The sequence below is a fragment of the Capsicum annuum genome, chromosome 1 (genome assembly GCF_002878395.1).
Source record: "Capsicum annuum cultivar UCD-10X-F1 chromosome 1, UCD10Xv1.1, whole genome shotgun sequence".
Lineage (NCBI taxonomy): Eukaryota > Viridiplantae > Streptophyta > Magnoliopsida > Solanales > Solanaceae > Capsicum > Capsicum annuum.
In genome coordinates, this window is record NC_061111.1 from 147,216,414 (window position 1) to 147,224,944 (window position 8,531).

The following is an 8,531-nucleotide window of genomic DNA, read 5'->3' on the forward strand; positions in this document are numbered from 1 at the left end:
ATAATGACTACAGAATTTCAATGAACAGGATTTTGATCAATGACATGGATAGGTGGGATTTGTCAGGAAGGTTCAACTCTTTTTTTCCTTCAAGAAAGTGGAGGACAACAGAGTTTTTGAAGATAGGGGTTGGGCCGAAAGGTTGCCTTCATATCTCACGGGGGATAAATCAGGTCCTACGTAGTTCAAAACAATAATGGATTTTTCTAATGCTAAACAACTTTCTTAAAATGGTAGCGATCATTTTGAAAGTTTTAAGAATGACTCCGGACTTTTCTGAGAAACTTGGGGGACTTGGAGTACGTTTGATTGGACTTTTGTATAGTGGGATATATTTCTGCCTAGAGATGCCCTGTGAAAATGGGATTGGATCAATTATCTTTTGATTCGAATCGACATAACACGTATAAGCATATAAATAGTTATATCACACAAGCATATGATAATAAACATGCATCCTAATTGGGTGACCTTTTTGAGCCAAGGGTTGTCCTAACGTATTTTGAAGAAAATATACGCCTTTTTAAAGCCAATCCATTATCCCCAAAAATCTTCATAGGTGTATAAATGACATAAATGTCTACAAAAGTAGCACAAAAGGTATACAATCATTAGGGAAAGGAAAATTAACATGAGAAAAAAAATAATGTCTCGCGCAGGGGATAGGAAATACTAGTTCCTGAATGCTCTTCTATCGGCCTTCACCCTCTTATCTTTGTCCACTTCTTGACATTGGCGAGATCCATTGATCATCAAGTAATTTCTGTATAGCTGTGTCCTAGATGCAACCGTCTAAATCGATAAATTTCTTTCTTTCCTTGCTCCAATTCCTTACTCAATTGGTGTATGATTGAGGCATCCTTACACGAAAGTAAGCAAAGCAAGCCTTCTCCCGACCCCCCCAAAGAATAATGGATTGGATTAAACAAACATATATTTCTTCAACACATAGATATGATTCGTCTGTAATTGACTCGAGGTCAATAGACGCAGGCAAGTTTTTTAATAGGCCCAATACCCCCTCGGGTATTGGGTCGTCCTAGGCTCATGCCTAAAATAGGGTTTTGGTTTTGTTGTATCCTATGTGTCTAGAGTGAGTTTGAACCAGGTTCCCAAGCGGATAATTTGGGTTTGAAAATACGAATGACCATCAGACAACTCACGTGCTAATAAACCATCGTATTTCCAACACTTTATTTGGAATTGAACAACAGGGGCTGGGACATCCACGAACCCCAAAACAGTTTGTAAATAAATGCAAGAATATGCTATGAAATAAATAACTAAATACCATGAAATCGAACATATAATCACATAGACAGTTAATCAAAAGACGAAATCAAATATCTGGTTATAACCTAGTTAAATATATCCCCAGCGGAGTCGCTATTTCTGTTTTGCGAAAATTTTGACTTTTTTAGAGTCGCCACTTAATTTTTGAAAAGGAATTAAAAAAACCTTTTAAAATATTTTAAATGATCCAAAATAGTAAAATCGTTTAAAACTTAAAGAGTCTGAGTAAGCAGTTCCTATTAACGTTTTAGGAAGGTTTAAGGCACCTAAAACGTCCGCTAACTTGCGGTTATCCAAACCGTTTGAAAACATCTTTTGACTAACATCAAAAACAGATTGATTTGTTGAAAAGAAAGTGATTTTTAGGAATATTTTGATGTTTATGCAAAATTAATTTTTTAGAGACTTAGCTAAGGATCTGACTAGGTTCGCAAAACATATAAAGCATACAAGCATAAAGAAGAGGGGGAGGGGGAGAAAGTAAGAGATTTAGGCCATTGGGCCCAAATCGATAAAACCTGTCCTAATTCAACGGGTGTTAGACCCATAACCTATCCAAAACTATTTTTCATCGAACTTTTGGCTCGAGTTTTGCTTCACCTGTATTAAATTGACAACTTTGGCTTCGAGGCCCAAATGAATGAATAATAAAATGAAGAAACAAATAATAAAGACAAGAATAATTAAATAAATAAATAAAATGAAAGACGAGACTTTTGAGTCTCTTGGCCGCTTCAAAGATGGATTTTGGCCCGCCTTTCTTCTTTTGACTCCTCGTATTTATATGCCATGTAACCGACTTAAGATTTTTCCTGGGCTCGACTCAATGAGATGGCCTCAATGGCCCGTTATGAAACACAAAGAGAAAGAGTCCGTTTGGACTCCCGAGCGGGGTTCATGCAAAGAAAGAGTTAAAAAAGTTAATAAAGTATTTCTAAACTTCAAGTAAAAGCAACACAGGATTGAATTTAGAAACATTATTCAAAAGAGGAATCGAAATGAATAGAAAAAATTCCTTCAAGAATCAGCGCAGGCAATATACTTAAAATGAAGCATCCGTAAATTGGACAACATATTGAAAAAAAGTAAACATATTCAATAAAGACTTGGAAAAAAATATTCATGCTATGAAGTGTTTATGGACACCCCGAAAGCCAAAAGGGAACAAAGAGCAACATTAAAATAGTATCAAATGGAACTTGGAATATGAGAAGTTAAGCCTTAGACACCCTTTGATCATATAGACAGCGTTGGGCAAAAAAGAAAAGAAATCAAACTTGAAAACCGAAAGATATTTAGTTCTTGAAAGAAAAATTTATGCGACATTTACAAAGGAATCAAGGCTTTTGTAACTCCTTAATGTGATGGTAACTCTACATATTTTGTCATTACACGGAACCTTTATTTAGACAACCAATCAACATCAAGGTAATTAGTTACTAGAGAACAAAGAGATATATTAATTGAACACAAAATAACCATTTAAATTAACTAAAACTAAGCGGGTGGGCAAAATGCTTTTACTAAAATTAGAACAAAATCTGTCAATATGAACGAACAAGCCAACCTCGAGACTACACCTATGGTGGTATAAGAATAGATGAGCCAAGAAGGACAGTAAATATATTAGGAAAAAAATATGACTATTCGAAAAAGACCATTTAAACGAGCAGTAGCTAAACTAGTACGAACAGATACTAACAGCCAATAAAGAGAATGATACAAACCAGTTTCAAAAGAGAATACTTATATTATCCACTCTTCTATTATATGGCTACCTAGCTCATCCTATCCAAATATACTTCCACTGTTTGAACACAAGTTCAGTGACTATAACTCAAGACACAAGAATCAGAGAAAATAACACTACACTTACACTCAACCATACTTTAACCTCAGCCAAAACTTCAGAAAGACAAAGCAGTATAGTGAGTCTTTTTTCCACTCCACAATCTTACTTCCTTAAATATACAGATGCTTCGAATCTGCAAACTACATGGATTTTTCAACATCAAAGATAACAAACGATAAGCAAATTTTACAATTTTTGACAAAAACAACACTCAACAAAGGAACCCCCTTTACCCTTTTTTATTACTTGAAGCGAAATATGCACAATGTCACTATATATTTATGCACACAACTTCACCTCAACATGTGTAGCGACGCAATTCATATTCACACTTATACTGAATAGATACGCAAACACAAAAAAGGAAATAAAAATAGGAAGTAATGAGAGAATTGAGTGCAAAATAGTAATGGAACAGTGAACTCGAGAGAATACAAGCAAATCATCATCACAATCAAACGTTGGGATCCAATTACTAGACTACATCCTCAGAATAGCAACAAGAGAAGAACAAAAAGAATACACAGTGAAGGAAAAACAAAATGAAAGACATTCACCTTTTATGGAGTAGCAAAATAAGACTTTCGAGCTAACGTCGGATTCCAACACTACTGGAAATCGATCCCTCGAGAGTTTCGATCAATCGACGGTTTCAAAACGTACTACAAAATTAAAGTTTTACTGAGTTTTTAGTCAAAGAGCCCCTTTTCTCTCTTCAGTCTTCCCTTTTTTTTTCTTTTTTGCTTTTGATTCTAAACCAAAATTGTCCAACCCGAAAAGAAAAAAAAATCCCCCAAAGCAGTGACCCCAATCGGTTCTTATATAGAAGTCAAAATTGGGGTATTTTAGGAATTTGAAAGTAGGATATTCTGAATTTGAAATTTAAAAATCCCCTCCACAGCCCCGTTTTCATCCTCAATTCATACCCATTTTTTGGATTTTTTCAGAGAAATTGCAAAATGGTGGACCAATTAAATTTTTGCACACCCAATTGTACCAAGGGATATGTACGAAATTGTACCCCTACACCCAAGATTCGCGGAATTGAGCCATTGGGGGAGACACCTGGACTCATTCTAGAAGGTTCTCGAGTTTTTCCTTGCCATTATTGTGTGAGATGCGCGGGGAAGGGTCGGGTCAGATCGTTTTCATGGTTTTTGGGTTAAGGTTGGTCGAATTCGGGTTGATTTTTGTTGGAATCAGGTATTTTCTTGTTAAAATTATTATTGTTATCGTTCGTGAGATATTGCGCATGAGAGCTAGTTGTCGTTGATGGGTTAAGGGAAGAGGAAACAGAAGTTGGGCCTGGTCATTATTATTGGTTTGGGCTGGGTGAAATTGTGGTAATTGTTGTTGGATTGTTGTTGTTTGTTGCCGAAGAGGATTGGGCCTGGGGCAGTTGGGTTTTAAAGTGGGCCAGAGTTGGGAGATTTGTGGGTTATTTAATAACCCCAATTAAATCTACTTGGGTTATTAAATAACTCTAATTAGATTTAATTGGATTAGAATAATCATAATTAAAGCTAATTGGGTTAAAAATAACTCTAATTAAATTTAATTGGATTAAAATAGACCCAATTAGGAAATGGCAATTTTTGGGGGTTAAGATTGAATTACAATTTAAGCGACTTATGTAAACTCTAACCAAAATGAATATCCATTGGTCAATTGCATTACAATTGGGGCCAATTTAATTTCAATTGAGGTTATATTTAATTAGTTCACTAAATTAAATAACAATCCGGCACGACTTAAGTAACAAATTAACCTCGAGTTTCTTGATTTGATAAAAATCAAAAAAATATTCCTCCAAATAAAATATTTTTAGAACAATCATATTTAAAATCAATACTTTATCCATTTGGATTAATTTTCAAGTTTAATCATTAAAAGTCTAATTTTGATTAAAAAATATTCATTTGAATAACAAAATTTATACACTCTCGTATATATAAATACGAAAACGTGTAATTGTTAATTAAATAATAAAATTAACTCAAATAAATATTTTAAATTGTATTTATTTGAATAAAATAGTTTTTGTAATTTTATTTTAAAATTAAAGAAACTCAAAATTAATTTGGGTTGTGGAGGGCAAAAATTAGGTGTCAATAACTGCCCCTCCCTTTGGGTAGGATGGATTCAAGTAATCCTAGATAAAGGAAAGTTGACGTTCCTAATTTTTGTCCGACCACAAATTCGAATCTGAATAGGTTGGTTTTGACACGAGTTTCATGGAGTTATGGCCGGACCTCGGTATCAGGTTTCCCACATATCTCAGGTTATATGAGAATTCATGCCACTTGTAAATCATGAAGCTTGATTGTAAGCATGATTTTTAAGTAAATTCACAAGCTATCTCAATTTTAGAGTTTTTGATAAAATCGAGATACTGGGGAATAAAGGGATCTGGAGGGAGGTTAGAATGCAGTCGAGTTTTCAAAATAGAGCCCAGCCTACATATCCTCGAGATTCAGGGAATCAGACTTCCTATAGTTCAAATCAATTGTTAGAAAAGATAGTCTTTTATTTTAGACAAACCTTTACTCAGGACGAGTGACAAGTTGATCGAGTTGTGGAAAAGGGGCTTGTAACCTCTTAACCTTGAACGTGGATCCCTTCATAACCATAGGTAAGAATTTACCTAGACATAATTTCTAAAATTCTAGGTGTCCTATCACTCGAATTTGAAAGAAAGAGAAGGTTACTCTTGGTATGAGTTTAGTAATATCCCAAAGGTGAAGCTGAAACCAGAATATCCCAAAATTCTCACATAACTTCTAACAGGGGTGTGGTTGGATAGTGATGGCGATCATCCTTTAGCTTGCATCAAAATATTTTGACGTTCCTCTCTAGACTATGTCCAGTTTTGCTGCTAAGAAAGAGTTACACGTTGTGCTGCGTCCTGTCTGGAGTCATCCGCACCTGTGATTTTGATTTAAGATTTTTATCCTCTCGAATACTCTCGACAATATTTCAAACAAAAGTGTTATTGCTAAACATAATTCATAAAAGAGGTATGTAGTCTTTTACCATATCTCCACGTGAGTTGTCGCCTGAAAAGTGAAGTCATCCTTTTGTGTACCTGTTTGGATGAAATAACTTACAATAACAGACAAAACAAACCTCTTGGTTATTGCATGATTATCTCATTTGTCGGTTGAATATGTGTTCAAAGTGGGGTATTCCTCTTGGATAACAACGACACTTTATGCAAAACGGTCCCTGCAACCGTGAAACCTTGTGCTGATATTGTAATCTCTTTGGTTACCTATAATGCTTGTTGTATATGGCATGATAACATCTCCGGTTATTGATAATAATTTTTTTTGCATATGATCTCAGGTAAGTCTTGCGCATTTTTTGTACCAATACGACTATTAGATTTTCCTTGAATCGTCAATCTTTGGATAATCTTGCATATTTTTTTATGTCGGATATGAGGCGACTTACAGATGTCCTTTGAATTGCTAGCCTTTAGGTAATCCTGCACATTATCCTACCTTGGATAAGAGATGGCTTACATATATCCCTCCAATTGTTAGCTCTCAGGTAATCCTGCACATCATCTGACCTTGGAGACAATATTACTTATAGACATCTCTCAAATTTCTAGTCTTTAGGTAATCCTGCACATAATCGATCTTGGATATGACGTGGCTTATAGAGAACCCTTAGACTTATCAAATTGATCATCTCACGTATTTTTCAATAATGATTTAGTTGCGACTTATGGTAACCTTCGAACTATCGATTTTTGGGTGATCTTGCGCACTATCTGGTTAGGATATTATTGCGTATTACGGATAACCTATGAGCTGTCAATTCATAGGTAATCTTGCACACTATCATATTTCAAATAATATGACTTCTAGATGACCCTTAAATTGTCAATTTCTAGGAAATCTCATATATCTTCCGTCTTTAGATAGAGACTTAAAGGCGTCCCTTTAAATCATGTGCTCTTGATGCATTCAGATGCTTACTCATAAAATAATGAGATATCCTCGACGTTAATATTTGTGTCTCGTGTATTAATAAATATTAAATATTGATGATAACCTCGACTCCAGCATTTGTGTCTCACGTGTCAACAGATATTGCTGATGATATCCTCGACGCCAATGTTTATGTCTCAGGTGTCAATAAATATTAAATGCGGATAATATCCTTGATGCCAGTATTTAGGTCTTGCGTGTCAACAGATATGAAATGCAAATGATATCTTCAACGCCAGCGTTTATGCCTTGTGTGTCAACAGATATGAAATGCAAATGATATCTTCGACGCCCGCATTTATGTCTTGTGTGTCAACAGATATGCAATGCTGATGATATCCTAGACGCCAACGTTTATTTCTTGCATGTCAACAAATATAAACTGCAGATGATATTCTCGATGCCAACATTTATATCTTGCGTATCAACAGATATGAAATGATGATGATATCCTCGACGCCAGTATTTATATCTCATATGTCAATGGATATTGAATGCAGATGATATCCTCGATGCCAGTATTTATGTCTCACGTGTCAACAAATATTGCATACTGATGATATCTTTGACACCAGCGTTTATATCTCACGTGTCAATAGATATTGAATGCTAATGACATCCACGACGTCAGCGTTTGTGTCTCATTTTTCAACAAATATTGAAATGCTAATGATACCCTCGACGCCAGCATTTATGTCCTGCGTATCAACAGATATTGAATGTTAATGATATCCTCGGCGCTAGAATTTATGTCTCACATATCAAACAGGTATTGAATGGACCTCTCGGTGATGATATGACATGACCCTCTCGGCAATGGCATGAATGGCCCTCTTGGCAATGATATGAAATGGCCCTCTTAGCATTGACATAAATGGCCATCTTGGCATTGACATAAATGGCCCTCTTGGCAATGATATAAAATATCCCTTTTGGCAATGGCATGAATAGCCCTCTTGGCAATGATATAAAATGGCCCTCTTGGCAATGATATGAAATGACCCACTCGGCAATGGCATGAAATAGCCCTCTTGGGCCCTCTCGGCAATGGCATGAAATGGCCCTCTTGGAAATGATATGAAATGGCCCTCTCAGTAATGACATGAAATGGCCCTCTTGGCAATGATGTGACATGACCTTCTTGGCAATGACATGAAAATAGTCCTCTTGGCAATGATATGAAATAGTTCTTTCAGTGATTTGAAAATAGTTTCACCTGAGTCCTCTTGTCTGTGTTTTGCTTTTTGCATGTACCTGTACTCAAGGTAAACAGTTAGTAGACATAATGTCGCTCTCACTGGCGACCACAGTCAAGCTTTATGATAGTTTAATAACAAATACTAAGCATCATAATTTGAATGACATATTCTGCAATTAATCTTATCTTC